General features: G+C 50.4%; 1 pseudogene; it reads right to left on the bottom strand.

Annotated features, from left to right (window-relative positions):
• Window positions 1-15,329, bottom strand: part of LOC116807532 (uncharacterized) — a 1,256,502-nt pseudogene that overhangs the window by 552,595 nt on the left and 688,578 nt on the right.

Below are 15,329 nucleotides of genomic sequence, written 5' to 3'. Positions count from 1 at the left end.
ATTCCCTCCTGAGAGGTGCCTTGTCCCTGCCAGCGCTCACAGAGCCCATCCCACCCTGTGTGCCCTCGGCCCGGCCCTACAGAAACCTGCCTGTGTGCAGGGCCCTGGCTGGGGCAGGCTCTGTGTGCAGCTGGGCAAGGGCAGCTCAGGAGAGCCCTGCTGGGCCCTGCAGAGGTGATGCTGCTGCTGTCCAGGGCTGAGGAGTGGCTGAAGGCCCTTTGGGAGGCTCCCAGCAGAGAGACTGACCACCCAAAGTCACAGTTCTGGAGTCTCTGTAAATGTTCAAACATCCCTTTGATGATCCCATGGGACCCTTTCAACTCAGAATGTTCTGTCGTTCTGGGATTACAATTCCTCTTCTGCTTCTCTCATCCCCCTGTTTTCTATAATCAAAAGAGAAAAAAAACCCCTTGCAACAGTGTTAGAAGAGTAAAGTAAAAACCAGAGCTTTATTGGAAGCTTCCAGGTGTCCCAGTGGGGATGGGGTACATACAGCCCCTGATTTCAACAATTATTAGGGTTAATTAATTACGATATTTAACAGGAATATCCAATAGGAGATTCAGTTGCCCCAATTACACACCCCTGGCTCAGCGCATTGGACTAGGTCCAAGGGCTTTTTTGTCCCTCTCTTATTTATGACTGCTCAGATTCTGGTCAAAAACCAAAGTGTTCTTGTAGGTCCTCTTCCTGATAATTAGACTATACAGTATTTCAGGAATGTATTTAGACAGTCAGCTTATATTTACAAAATCTAAGAGATAGGAAGAAAACATAGTAGAGACAGCTAAGGATTACAGTCAGATAAGTACATAATAGTAGTTTAATAGAGCTAATTAAGAGTTTAATAGAGTTATGTAACAATTCTCTATTTATAATTATAGAATAGAAATTTACAGAGCTACATATATGAAAAATGTTTAAAAAGCAATACACTTTTTGTCATCACCCCAACTTTCCCATCCTTCTCCAAGCCAGAAATTGAAAACACTCTCAGGGAAGCTCCAGACCTTTACAGCAATCGCAGGCTTACCTTCTTTGGGAAGTGCCCTCCGGAGCTGTGCCCAGGCTGGTCTGGAGCTGGGAGCAGCCCTGCCCCACCCAGCCCCTCTCAGCAGCAGCACCTGCCCTGCTCAGGGTGGCTCCTTCCCCCCACAGCTCCTGGCCAGCGCTGGGAGCAGCTCCAGGGCCGGCTGAGAGCTGTCCCTGGCAGGCAGCAGAGTCCTGGCCCAGCACAGCGCCCTGGGCTGCAGGACCCTGCTCTGCAGGACAGCCCTGGGCACCCCTGGCTGCTCTGCACAGGAGATGAGCAGAGAATGCACTCACAGGGTCTGTGGGCATTGGGATGTTCCAGCTTTAGGAGATCACTCCAGGAGCGGCAGCTGCATTGTCCTGCAGCCAGAGGTTCCTGTGCCAAGGGCTGGCAGTGATTCTGCCCCAGGCACTTCTCAGCCCCTTCCCAGCCCTGACTGATTGAAGCTCTCTGTGCCTCTGTGCTGTGCCCGGGCTGGCTGCAGGCAGTGCCCCAGCCCTGCTGGGCTGGGAGAAGAGCTGCTCAGCAAGAGAAATGTGCTTTTGAAGCTCTCCTTGGTTACCAGGATCACCCTCTGTGCCAGGAGCCCAGCCCAGCTCAGCAGCACAGACACAGCACAAGGACTTTAATGACCCTCTGGGGCTTTGTGCTCAGGCCCTGAACATCTGGCCCTGAGAGGGAGCTGCAGAAACCTCTCCAGAACTCCAAGTCAGAATCCAACTCCAAAGTTTCTTGGACTTTTAATGGGTCCCACTGAGGGACACGACTGAGAAAGTGTCCCCAGGCCCCAGGCAGAGCAGAGAACTGGAGGCACTGATGACAGGTGGGGACAAAGAGAAGCCAAGTCTTGGTGCCCTGGGGCACAGCAGGGTCTGTGCCACCAAGGGCTGGGAGGAGACACCTTGTCCTGAGGCCCTGGGGCCTCCTGGCACAGCCCCAGCCAGGCTGGGCACTGTCACCCCCTGGTCCTGCCCTCAGCATCCCCCCCTAGCCCACATCCCAGTGGCCTCAAGGATCTACTGGAAGGAGTCCCTGGGGAGCCTTGGTCAGGAATGGCCCTGGGGGCTCCTTCATGCTCATAGGGACTGCAGGTTCTTCAAAGGACTTTGGGCTTTGGTTTTGCCTTGCAGTCTCTGAGAGCTTTGTGCAATCCTGGCCTCCAATTATCTGCTCTACTTTGTCCCTGGAGAGGCTTTGTCTGTAACAACACTCAGCGGGGCTCATTAATGCTTCAAGGTTCTTCAGTTCTTTTAAAGTACTTGGTGTTTCCCTTTTGATCCAGACTCTGTGAGAGGTTTGTGCAATCATGGCCCCAATTATCTGCTTTAACGAGTCCCTTGAGAGCTTTGTACTGACACCCAGTGGGGCTCATTAATGCTTTCAGATACTCAACTTTTGTATGGTACTTTGGATTTTCCTTTCCACACTGAGAGGTTTTTGTGCCATTTTCAGTCTCTGAGAGGTTTTTGTGTGATCCTGTCCTCCAATTCTCCCCTCCACGATGAGGAGCCTGTGTTGGGGATGGACCTCAGTGGGACCCATTATTGCATTGAGACCTTTCGGTTGTTTGCCCTTGATTTTAACTCCTGGAAAGGTTTGTGCCATCTCCTCTCAGGCCCCGAGGTTCCAGGCCTCAGTTTCAAATGCACCACGGTGCTCATTAGGATCAAACAAGTCCTGACAAACCATGGCTCTGGCTTGATTTCCCTCTTGTCTGGGGCAGTTAATCAGGAAGTTTCTGTCGTGGTTTATGTTCGCTAATTTGAGCTTTCTCAAACAGTGCATTAATTAGTGTGGTGGGTTCAGTGTTGGCTAATTACCAGTGCACTCACTATAAAATACTTACTAATTTCCTGCTGCGAGATAGGATTAGGAGAAAGGCAAAGTGGGATCAAATCTTTAAAAGGGTATAAAGAAGAGTTTGTTAACAGTAAGTAAAAAAAAGAGTAATAAGGATCAGAAGAAAACTTTCAGAACACTTCCCCTCTCCATTCAACCTTTTCTTACTTACTTTTTATGCAAAGGGACAAACCAATTTGTCACTTTACCACCTCTAGAATAGTCCTTCTTTAGTTCACTCAGGGAGAGGAGTCTCTCTATCTTGCTATGGAGACTTCTCCACAAGAAAACAGTTCTCTTGTAGCTCTCAATTTCCACTAATAGCAGCCACTCGGAAAAAGCGAAATCGTGAAGTCTCTCCCATTTTTTCACAATTTTTCCCACAGCTGTGTTTAGGGGACATGTCAATTTAAGTGGTATTAGTTTCAGGATGAGCTGTTTAAGAGCAAAGGTTCTCTTCATCTATTTCTGAAATCATCTTCATCTCTGGGAACAGAGGTCTTCTTCTCTCCCTGAGGGCACAGGGTCTCATCACTCTGCTCTCTTTGTCTATTCAAACTTCTCCTGGGATCACAGCTACTTCAACATTTGCTTACTTTGGCGCGGAGGCTTTGCTGAAACAAGTCATCTCCCCATACTTTTCAATGCCTAATAGGGAAAAAGAGAGTCTGATGTATCAATTACATCCTTCTCCATATTTTTATCAGAGTATTTAATCCCCAACATCAAGGCATCTCCTCATCCCTCCCATCTGGGACTCAACTTCCTCTTCACTGACCTCGGTGTCTTCATGTTGCTCCTCTGTGTGCCTGCCCTGTGTCCTTTTCTCTCGCTGGAGGGAGGATGGCAGCACTGGCAGAGTCAATATCTGCCCGGGGCTGCAGATGGTTATGTGACCCCAGCAGGACTCGGTGGCCAATTCTAATTTTGGCCATGGTTCCTGGACATGAGGACCAGTTCTTTTCCGTAGGAATGGAGGAATATAGCCCCAGTGTTTCAGGGGCAGACAAAAGCTGACCACCAGAGGACAAGGCCAGCCAAAGCTGCCCGATTTTTTTCAGGGAAATACCCTTGAATATAGGAAATTTTTTAGGGAGACTGTCAGTTTTGGCAATGGGCATCTGAAATGAAGGACGGTTCTTTTCCATACAAAGCACAGCACTGAGCCCCAGTGCTCCAGGAGCTGATGAGAGGCAGCCCAAGACATCCCAAGATCAGCCAGACCTGTCAGGTGGCCCCTGGCAGGCCAAGCCAGCCAGACCTGTTCCGTGTTCCCTCATTTCCATGGGGCCCATCAGTGTCCCAATGGTCCCTTGCTTCCAGGAGGCCCTGAGGTGTCACAATGCCCCCTCGGTGACACCAGGCCCTGAAGGGTCAGAATGGTCTCCATGGTTCCATCAGGCCCCACAGAGCCATAATGGTCTCTGGGTCCATGAAGCCCCGCGGTGTCACCATGGCCCCTTGGTTCCATGGGCTCCAGTGGTGCCACAATGATCCCCTTGGTTCCATGAGGTGCCCACAGTGTCACAGTGATCTCCATGGGAAGGAAAGAACCGAGCCCCAGTGTGGCAGGGGCACCCACCAGAGGCCAAGGCCAGCCAGGCTTGATGGTACTGGCAGATTTTGCCTGGGAGCAATCCTTCAGTGTACTGAGCTTTAGAGTTGGAATCCCAGTTTCAGACAAGGACATACGGAGGAGCAGGACGGTTCTTTTCCAAAGGAAGGAAAGGACGGAACACCAGTGTTTTAGGGGCAGATAAATGGCGGCCACCAGAGGCCTAAGCCAGCCAGACGTCTCTGTCCTGGCATCATTTTTCTGGGAGCTATCCTTGTATATAGGGAATTTGGGAGGCAGATCCCAAATTTTGGCCATGGGGGCCTGGTTGAGATGGATGCTTTTTAAGCAAGAAAAGCACATGGACCCAGTGTCTGAAAGGCAGATGAGAGGTGGCCCCTGGGTGGCCAAGGCAGCTAGACCTGTTTCTGTTGGCAAGTTTCATCAGGGAACAATCTTTGCATATAAGAAAATTTGGGGAAGGAATCCCAGTTTTGGCCATAGGCCCCTGGAGAAGAAGGACAGTTCTCTCCCACAGGATGACGAAGCAAAGAGTCAATTGTGACCCTGGGGTCCCATGGAACCAAGGGGCCATGGTGACACCGCAGGGCCACGTGGATCCAGTGGTCCATTGTGGCACTGTGGATCCAAGGAGACCATGGAGACACCCCCAGAACCTCATGGAACCAAGGAGTCCATGGTGACCCAGCGGGGCTGCATGGAGCCAATGGTCCATGGTGACACTGCCCATCCAAGGAGGCCATTTGGACACTGCAGAAGCTCATGGAGTGAGGTGGCCATTGTGACACTGCAGAACTTCATGACACCAAATATCCATGGGGACACAGCAGGGCATCATGGAACCCAGGAACCGCTGTTGGCAGTGCGGAAACTCCTGGAAACAGGGGCCGTTGTGGCACTGCAGCACCAACACAGCTGCTGCACCTTGTCCCCTGCCCTGCACAGCTCCTTGGGAGGCACGGCAGGAGCAGCACCCCGGGAGCCTCGGGAATGCCCCTCTGGGATTCATGGCACACACTCCCAGGGGCTGGAATTCCAGTTCCCAGCCAGGAAAAGATGTTCCTGCCCTTGAAGGTAAAGCTCTTATGTAACAGCCAAAAGCCAAATGGAGCAAGCTCTTACAGTGACATTTCACTACCAGCCTTCATAACTTCACCTGTGGTTGTTCTAGCTGGTGGATTGGGAATGAAATCAGGGCAAGGCCATTGGTGAGAGCTGCCCTGGGTCAAGGGAGGGACTGAGAGAGAAACAGAGCAGGCAAAGAGAAGCAGGAGAGAAAGGAGGACACAAACACAATCAGCTGAGAAGGTGGAACTCTGAAAACAAACTAGAACTGACTGAAAATGAATAGGACAGAAATCAATAAATCTGAAAGTTTTATTTGCTGCTAAAATACATCCCAACCACCCAGTTCCACACAATCCCAATCCCACCCCTCCAAATCTGATTTCCATTTCTCCTAATCTCCTTCCAATCCCATCTCACCCTAGAGGCTAAGGAATTGAGTAATTTGGGGAAGGGATTGAGTTTCTTTGAGGTGGGAACAAGCCATTTTTAGATGAGATTGAGACTTTTTGTGGTAAGATTGAGTTGTTTTCAATTAGACTGAGTAGTTTTGAGGTGACAGATCAATCCATCTGGACCTTTGGATTGCTGAGAGATGAAGAACACTGCCCAAAATCCCCAAAGAACGAACAAGTCTTACATAATATGTCCCCAAACCATTATTTCACCCTTAATTAGCTGTTAAATTGTGAGATGTTAAACATCTCTGTTCAATTTCTTTCTCTTTAGTTCTAATTTGGGTGTTTTAGGGAATTAAGATAGATCAGAAGAATATTAGGGCCAAACCAAAAGGATAACCAGCCAGGTGTCTTCCCAACATGGATCATAGGGAATGTGGGTAACTGGGGCTCTGACCAATGTGGGTCCTCCCATGGGGGATGGAGTTGGAGCAGTGCACAAAGCTCTTCCTGCAGCTGGGGCACTTGCAGGGCTTCCCTTACAGGTGCCTCCGTTGGTGTCTGGTCAAGACAGAACGCCTGGAGAAGCTCTTCCCACAATGGGGACACTCGTAGGGCCTCTCCCCGGTGTGGATGCGCCGGTGGATGATGAGGTGGGAGTTGCGCTTGAAGCCCTTTCCACAATCAGGGCAGCAGAAGGGCCTCTCCTCTGTGTGAATCCGCTGGTGCAAGAGGAGATGGGAGCTGGTTTGAAACCTCTTCTGACACTCGGGACACTCGTAGGGCCTCTCCCCAGTGTGGGTCCTCTGGTGGCAGATCAGGCTTAAGCTCCAGCTGAAGCTCTTCCCACATTCCCCACACTCGTAGGGCCTCTCCCCGGTGTGGATGCGCTGATGCTTGACAAGGGTGGAGTTGTGCCTGAAGCCCTTCCTGCAGTCAGGGCAGCGGAAGGGCCTCTCATCCGTGTGAATGCGCTGGTGCAGGAGTAGGTCTGAACTTGTCCGAAACCTCTTCGGACACTCAGGACACTCATAGGGCCTCTCCCCAGTGTGGATCATTTGGTGGATGATCAGTTTGGACCTATGGCTGAAGCTCTTCCCACATTGCTCACACTTGTATGGCCTTTCCCCAGTGTGGAGGATCTGGTGGCTAATCAAGTGCGACTTCTGGCTGAAGCTCTTCCCACATTCTCCGCACTCGTAGGGCCTCTCCCCAGTGTGGATGCGTTGGTGGGTTACAAGGGCAGAGCTGCAGCTGAAGCCCTTCCCACACTCCCCACACTCGTAGGGCCATTCCCCGGTGTGGATCATCTGGTGGCGGATCAGGTTGAAATTCCTCCTGAAGCTCTTCCCACATTCCAAGCACTTGTAGGGCTTCTCTCCATCACGATGCTGTTCATGGACTGCCAGGTCTGAGCTCTGGTTTGATCTCTGGCTGCCTCCCCAGCCCACGGTGGGTCTTTCTTCCTCAGATCCCCGTGATCTGTGTTTGCAGCCCCTCCTCATGCGGGATCGCCGAGGCTTCTCCTCCCTGTTGGATTCCCGCACTGTGTAGCCGCTCAAAATGGCCTCTTCCACCATGTTCTGCCGGGTGGATTTGTCCTCCCTGCTCTCCATCCTCAGGTCCTGCTCTGGGGGAGGAAGGACAAGGAGAGGATGGGATTTGCCTCCATGTCACAGGGAAGGGCAAGGAGATCCCCCCAGTGCATCCCCGTAAGGAGAGCGTCGGCAGCGGGGCTGTCCTGCAGCCGGGGGCTGTGCTGGGCTGGGAGATGGAACAGGAGAGAGGGGGAAAGGGGCACTGACTTCCTCCTCACCTGCCTCAGTGTCCCAGGGCTCCTTCCTCTTCCTCGCAGCCTTCTCCTCCATCTGGCAAACGTTTGGGTACGGGAAATCCTGTTTTGGGAGGAAAACAAGGGATGAACACATCGAGTTTTGTACTGGTTGAAAGGCAAACCAGGGAGAGAGTCTAAACCAGAATGACAATTGAGTAAGAAAATTAAGATCAAGGCAATGATACAGAAAGACTGGCTTAATCTGACAGAGTCAGGATATACCCTGACACCCCGTTGGTCAGGGTGGTGGTAGCAGTCTGATGAAATGGTGGCTGCAGTTCGGCTGGAGTGATGAACGTGATTCTGTCAAAGCAGTGATCCTGTAGAAGGGTCTGGTCTTCCTCTGAAGGTCCAGTGGTGGTTATGGAGCTCTTGTCCTCTGGGAATGCAGTAGGCAAGGTGGTCGTGATGTTGCAAGGGTGAGATTATATCCAGGCAGGAATGCTTGGTTCCTCCCCCTGGGCGGAGCATCCCACAATGGGATGATGTAATTTTATCAGTCCTGCAGTGACACTCAATGGCCCATTAACAGAAGATGGCCCCCGGAGGGCGTTATCAGGGCTGAGCCATGGAAGAGATAAAGAGCACTGCCCCACCTGTTGATAACAGTTTATGGAGATGGTGACTGGAAACACTTTTGGTTACATCTGACACTGTAACCTGAAACAGTGAGGCAATCCCTGCTCGGGGTGGGGGGTGAACACCACCCCTCTTACCCAAACTGGCTCAGGTGTAAAACCCCCACCCTGGGAAGGCCACGCACACAGGGGACAATGGCACACTTGCCTCACCCCAGGGGAGGTCTCTGTCCTTGTCACTCCCTTGTTCTCCCTCATTTTTTACTTTCTTTCCATCTCTCTCTACCTCACATTTACTGCTCAATAAAATTCACTTTGGATTTGGTCTTGTTAGCACATTCATTGGGGCAGAGGCATCTCTCTAAAAATTTTATTAACCAGATTGCGACATTATTTTGCACAGTGAGTTCAGGGCACTGCTGTCTGACCCCAAGTGCCTTTGACAACAGCCTGGTTCCCTCCTCTGCGGAGGTTCTGCCTCTTTCTGGAGGAACTCTTGGAAACTTGGATGCAGCTTCCTCTGAGCAACTTTTGGGAGAACTTATGAGGAAAATGGCTGTTGTGGGTGGCCAGTGTAAAGAAAATATTTTGTTTTCCTTCTTTGAAAAGTCTGTTAAAATCACTGGAGGAAAGGGACCAAATGATATCAGCGAGACAGACAAGGATCATTCACCACACGGTGAGGATCATGAGGCTACTAAAGTCCTACAAGGAGCCCAGCTCAAGTAGATAAATTCCCAAATAACTCCTGAATTCACAGGCTTGGGGGGAGAATCATTATTTTCTTGGTTCCTGTCGCCTTTGTGACAGCTACACAGACCTTTCCCTTACTTCTAATAATCTATTTTGGGTCAAATTTCCACGTTTCTTTTTTTGGAACCTGCCAGCATCTGAGTTGGAGCTGTGCTGGAACTGATGAAATTTGGAATTGCCACAGAATTGCTTCTGTTGTTGGTTTTTTAATCTTTGGGATTTGTTTGTGTTTCCATCACAAGTGACTTGTGGGAAGAGCAAATATTCCTCAAGGCATTTTATGGAGGGTTAAGTTTAATTTCTGCTGAGTTTGTTTTGTTCAGTGCTCAGGGGATGCTCAAGGGGTCTCTGGTTTTGGTTTGGCCCTAATTTTCCTCTGATTTGTCTTTATCATTTTAAAACACCTGAAAAATGACTAAAAAGAGTATTACCAGAGATTGCAAAAGTCCCACCATTGAAGAGGTATTTGAAGTGGAATTTATGGTTTGGGAACATATCCTGGAGGATTTGTGGGTTCTTGGGAGATATCTGGTAGTATTCTCCATATCTTTGCACTCCAAAATCCAAAGTGGGTTGCTCTGTCACCTCAAAATAACTCAATCCCACTTGAAACCACTCAATCTTACCCCAAAATGGCTCAATCCCACCTCAAAATGGCTGGTTCCCACCTCAGTCCCATGGCAAAATTATTTGATTCCACAGTCTCTGGGGTGAGATGGGGTAGGAACGAGACTGGGAGAAGTGAGATCCAAATTTGCAGTTGTGGGATCAGGATTGTGTGGGTCTGGGTGGTTGTGATGTATTTTGATAGTAAATAAAACTTCCAGAATTCTTGATTTCTGTCCCATTCATTTTCTGTCAGTTCTGGTTTGCTTTTCAGAGTGCCGCCTTCTCAGCTGATTTTGTTTGTGACCTCCTGCCCCAGACTGAAAAGCAAGATGTGTTCTATTTGCCATCTGTTTGGCAGTTGTCCTGTGCTAAGTGGGCAGTTTTTCCTTATCTCTTCCACAATCAATCCTCCCTCAGGGGAGACATCTGCTGATAATGAACCATTGAATGTCACTGCATGACTGATAAGAACTGTAACATCCCATTGTGAGATGCTCTGCCCAGAGGGAGGAGCCAAGCATTCCTACCTGCATCTAATCTTGAGATTCTGGCCCACCAACACAGCTTTCTCTGGGCTGGATTTCTCAGAGGAACATCTGCCTCTTCCTCTTCAGAAGAAGACACCCTTTTCTACAGGATCACTTCTCCAACAGAACCACACCTGACACTGCAGGAGGACTGCAGCCACCATTCCAATTGGACTGTGGCCAACACCCTGTCCAACAGGGTGTCAGGTTGTATTCTGACTCTCTCAGTGTTGTTTCCGTTTACTGCATTGTTAATTTTATCTTTTTATTTTCTTCCCTAATAAAAAACTGCTATTCTTGCTCCCATATTTTTACTAGAGAGGCCCCTTTAATTTCAAATTTTTAACAATTCAGAAAGAAAGAGTCTACATGTTTCCATTTCAGGAGAGGCTCCTGCCTTCCTTAGCAGACACCTGTCATTCCAAACCAAAACACCTCCTTTCTCTCCTGCCTTCCTTTGCCTGCTCTGTTTCTCTCTCTGTGTCTCCCTTGACCCAGGGCAGCTCCCACCAAAGGCCCTGCCCTGATTTAATTCCCAGTGCAGGAGCTACGACAACCATGGGTGAAGTTAGGAAGGCTGGCAGTGAAATGTCACTGTAGGATCTTTCTCCACTTGGCTTTTGGCTCTTCCATAAGGACTTTGCCTTCAAGGGCAGGAACATCTTTTCCTGGCTGGGAACTGGAATTCCAGCCCCTGGGAGTGTGTGCCATGGATCCCAGAGGGCATTCCCAAGGCTCCCAGGGTGCTGCTCCTGCCGTGCCTCCCAAGGAGCTGTGCAGGGCAGGGGACAAGGTGCAGCAGCTGTGTTGGTTCTGCAGTGCCACAACAGCCCCTGATTCCAGGAGTTTCCGCACTGCCAACAGCCGTTCCTGGGTTCCATGATGCCCTGCTATGTCCCCATGGATATTTGGTGTCATGAAGTTCTTCGGTGTCACAATGGCCACCTGGCTCCATGAGCTTCCGCAGTGTCCAAATGGCCTCCTTGGATGGGCAGTGTCACCATGGACCATTGGCTCCATGCAGCCCCGCTGGGTCACCATGGACTCCTTGGTTCCATGAGGTTCTGGGGGTGTCTCCATAGTCTCCTTGGATCCACAGTGTCACAATGGACCACTGGATCCACGTGGCCCTGCTGTGTCACCATGGCCCCTTGGTTACGTGGGACCCCAGGGTCACAATTGACTCCTTGCTTCCACATCACCCCCTCAGTGCCAAAATGGCCCCTTCATTCCATGGGGGACACAAAAGATTTATAGAAATATTGAGCAAATCCTGCTGAACACACCTGGGAACACCTGTTTGCATTCCAGAGGGAGGTTAAAGGTGAGGATGGCACCAGCAGCTTCCATCTGAAACAGAGATCCAGGGAAAGGAGTGGGACAGAGAATTCAGCTGGGAGACTCAGAGAATTCTGCTTCCAGAGATCATTTCTGGTCACACTGTTCCTTGTAGAAAGGTGACACCATTCCAGGCAGCCTGTACTGAGCAGGTGGCTCCTGAGTGGGGTTTGTTGTTTAGGAAACCTGCTCAGGCTTTTCCATTCTTTCTTCCCCAACAGGAAAACCTCTCCCAGGCCTGCGTGCAGGCAGAGCCCCGAGGAGAGCAGGTGGGACACGGTGCAATGGGCTGGGACATGGAGCTGCAGAGCTCAGGGACAAGGTTCTGCTGCAGGGCACAGGGATGTCAGTGCTGGGTGGGTGATGTCAGACATGGTGAGGCTGGGGGTGAGGAGCAGCTTGTCCAAACAGGGTCAGCCCTCAGGGGACTCATTCTTCTACATGCCCAGACCTCCTAAGGAGACCTTCAGCATCTAGATCACCTGGGGAATGCTTCTATCAGCTCTTCTCTGAACTGGAAAATAAGAGAATACTCACTTGATTAAAGAAAAAAAGGTCATGAGGTGCACTTGGAAATCTTCCTCCTTACAAGAACTCCAAACTGACTACAATCAGCTACACAAGTCCTGGAGAGCTGAAAACAATTTAATGAAGACAAAGCACCCGTGAGGGCTTTCTGTATTTTGATGATCCCCACGGTTGATTTGGGACTGAGTCCAGAACCCTCAGGCACTGAGAGAAGGCTGAAGAAGCTGCTCAAGGAGTCAGGAGCAAAACTCTAAGTCCCTTGGAGCATCCCTGGGCCCCAATGGGGGCAGGGACTGCCAAAGGCTCCCCAGGGACTGGTGAGAGCAGATCCTTGAGGCCAGGATTGCAGGGAGCCCAAGGCTCAGAGCAGGGAACTGCAATGCTGAGCAAGGCCTGGGCTGGCTGGGGGAAGCAGAAAGGCCAAGCCCTGAGCCCAGCCTGGCACAGCAGGGCCTGTCCCTCATGGGTGGCTCGGGGCTGTTTGTGGGGCAGGGGGATGTGAGGGGCAGCAAGGACAAATGTCACAAACCTGTGTGACACTCCAGATCCTCATGGAACCAAGGGGCCAGGGTGACACTGTGCTGCCTCATGGAATCAAGGAGACCATTGTGAACTCAGAGACCCCAAGGAACCAAGGGTCCATGGTGACCTTGTGCAGCCGCAGTGTCACAGAGGAGCCGCTGTGACACAGTGAGGGCACACGGAGCCCAGGGGCCATTGTGACACATCAGGGCTTTGTGGAACCACGAAACCATTGTGACATTGCAAGGCCTCATGGAAGCACGGGGCCATTGTGACACTGCAGAAGCAAGGGGAACATTGTGACACTCCAGGGCCTCATGGAGCCAAGGAGACCATTGTGACACTGTGGGGTCCATGGAACCAAGTTGTGGGAATCCAGGGCTTCCCTCTGGCTGCCCTGGCAGGTCTGGGACCCTGGCAGGGGTCAGGAACCCCCCTGTACAGAGCCCCGAGAGACACTGTCTGTGATCTCTGTCCATGGAGAGGAGTTTTCAATCTTACAGGATGAATTACAAGCTTTGAGCGTTTGATAAGAGTAATAATTAAGTGTGACACGGGTGCAAAAGTAAAATTTTAGATTTCTAGATTAGGGGTTCAGAGGGGACAAGATGGAGGAATTGGGTATGTCTTGTCCTTTTCCTCCTTCTTCATGCCCTCCATGTCTCACTGTAGTGTTGGCATTTTTCTATTGGTTTAGGCTGGGAACACACTGTTCAACGTAGATGATAGATATTGGCACATTATTGTAAATATAGCACACGTAGTTTCTGGTATATAATGTTTGTACCATCCCACTGAGGGCAGAGCCGCGCACACTGCCCTGCAGGACAGACCTGCGGCAGGGCAGCAGAACATGTTATAGATAAGCAAGAATAAACAACCTTGAAAACAGCACAGACGAATTATGGCTTCTTCTTTGGCAACGGGGCAGAAAGACAGAGATTTTCTACAATCTCGGAATCACCAATACCCACAGATTCCGACACCAAGGGAACATGGAACAGGTCTGGCTGGCTGGGCCTCCTGGGGACCACCTGACCACCTTGGCATGTTGAGGGCTGCTTCTCATCTGCCCCTGAAGCACTGGGGCTCTGGGCTTTCCTTCCCATGGGAGAGAACTGTCCTTCTCTTCCAGGGAAACAGGGCCAAAACTGGAATTTCTTCTCCAAATTTCCTTATGTAAAAGGATTGTTCCCAGATGAAATCTGCCAGGAGAAACAGCTCTGGCTTCCTTGACCACCCAAGGGTCACCTCTTATCTGCCTTTGAAACACTGGGACCGTGTGCTTTTCTTTCTTATGAGAAAAAAACCATCCATCTCCACCAGGCACCCATGGCCAAAACTGAGGATCTGCCTCCAGAATTCCCTATATCCAAGGATAGCTCCCAGACAGAAGCTGCCAGGACTGACAAGTCTGGCTGGCCTTGGCTTCCTGAGGGCTGGCATTCATGTGCCTCTGAAACACCGGGGCTCTGTGCTTTTCTTCCAAATGTAAATAATTCTTCCTATCCAGGAACCCACAGCCAAAATTGAGATTCCACCTCCAAAATGCCCTGTGTCCAAGGACAGCCCCTAGACGAAAGGTACCAGGAGAGACAGGTCTGGCTGGCTTGGCCTAAGGGTGCGCACCTCTCATCTTCTTCCAGAACACTTGGACTTGCACTTCTCTTTCCTATAGGAAAAAATCATTCATCCTGTCATGGCCAAAACTGGGATTCCACCTCCAAAACTCCCTACATCCAAGGATTAATGCTTTGAGAAATATTTTTTGTTGATTTAATACCTATTAAACCTTTTCCCAAAGTTTCTCTTATCTTCTATGTTGCCAGAAAGGATGTTTTATTGTTTTGAGCTCCTGAGAATCTCTTGTTGGTATTTCTCCAGTGCATCCAATTCAGAGGACACAAATAATTGTAATTCCTCATAAATGTCTCCTTGAGAGAGTTGTTTGGGGAATGGGGGTCAGGGCTTCTGTGTCCTGCTGGGCACAGCCCAGGCAGGGCTTTCACAGCCCCATCCTACACTCCATTTCCCAGCTGGAGCCGCTGGTGCCTCTGAGTTCTGCTGCCCCAGCCCCAGGGACGCTCTCCTTGTCTGCCCATTCCCCCAGGGTCTCTGGGCAGGGATGGCCTCAGTGGGGGCTGCTGACATCCTCAGCAACTTGGAGGCTGCTGCTGAATTTTACTGCTCCAGAGGCTTCTTCAGCCTTCAGCTCCTCAGTGCAGGAATTCAGTGCCCCAGGGCTCATTAAAATTCAGAATACCTTAACAAGCCAAGCCCTGGGAATCATTTAAGTTTTCAAATCTCTTGTGGTTGATTACACTATATTTAAAAGGACAGTGAGAAAAGATTTCTTCAGGTCCTGTTTAGTTTTTTTTACTCCTAATAAATTGATGTATGAAATCTCCAGTTGATACTGAATCCAAGTGCTTCCTCATGCAGTTTGAATAGATATGAAAATCAAGACCCTTTATGGCTGACAATCCATCGGACTCTGTCCCTGCCCCCACCCCACCATTTCCCCCATCCAAGCCCTGGCACTCAGAGCAGCCTTGTGCAAATCTGAGCTCCCTCCAGCCCAGGCTGCACCTGCGGGTTTCAGCTCCTTGGCTCCATCTCCCACCTGCTTTCCTTGGAGAAGGAGCTGCCCCAAACACAGAGGGACACTCCCCTGGTGTTGTCCAGATGCTGGAGAGACGGGAGCTCCACAGTAACATCTTGATGGTGCT

This window comes from Taeniopygia guttata, chromosome 37, assembly GCF_048771995.1.
Source record: "Taeniopygia guttata chromosome 37, bTaeGut7.mat, whole genome shotgun sequence".
In the NCBI taxonomy this organism is placed as follows: Eukaryota; Metazoa; Chordata; class Aves; order Passeriformes; family Estrildidae; genus Taeniopygia; species Taeniopygia guttata.
Note: the sequence above shows the minus strand (reverse complement) of the source record. Positions and strands in the feature narration are given on the sequence as shown.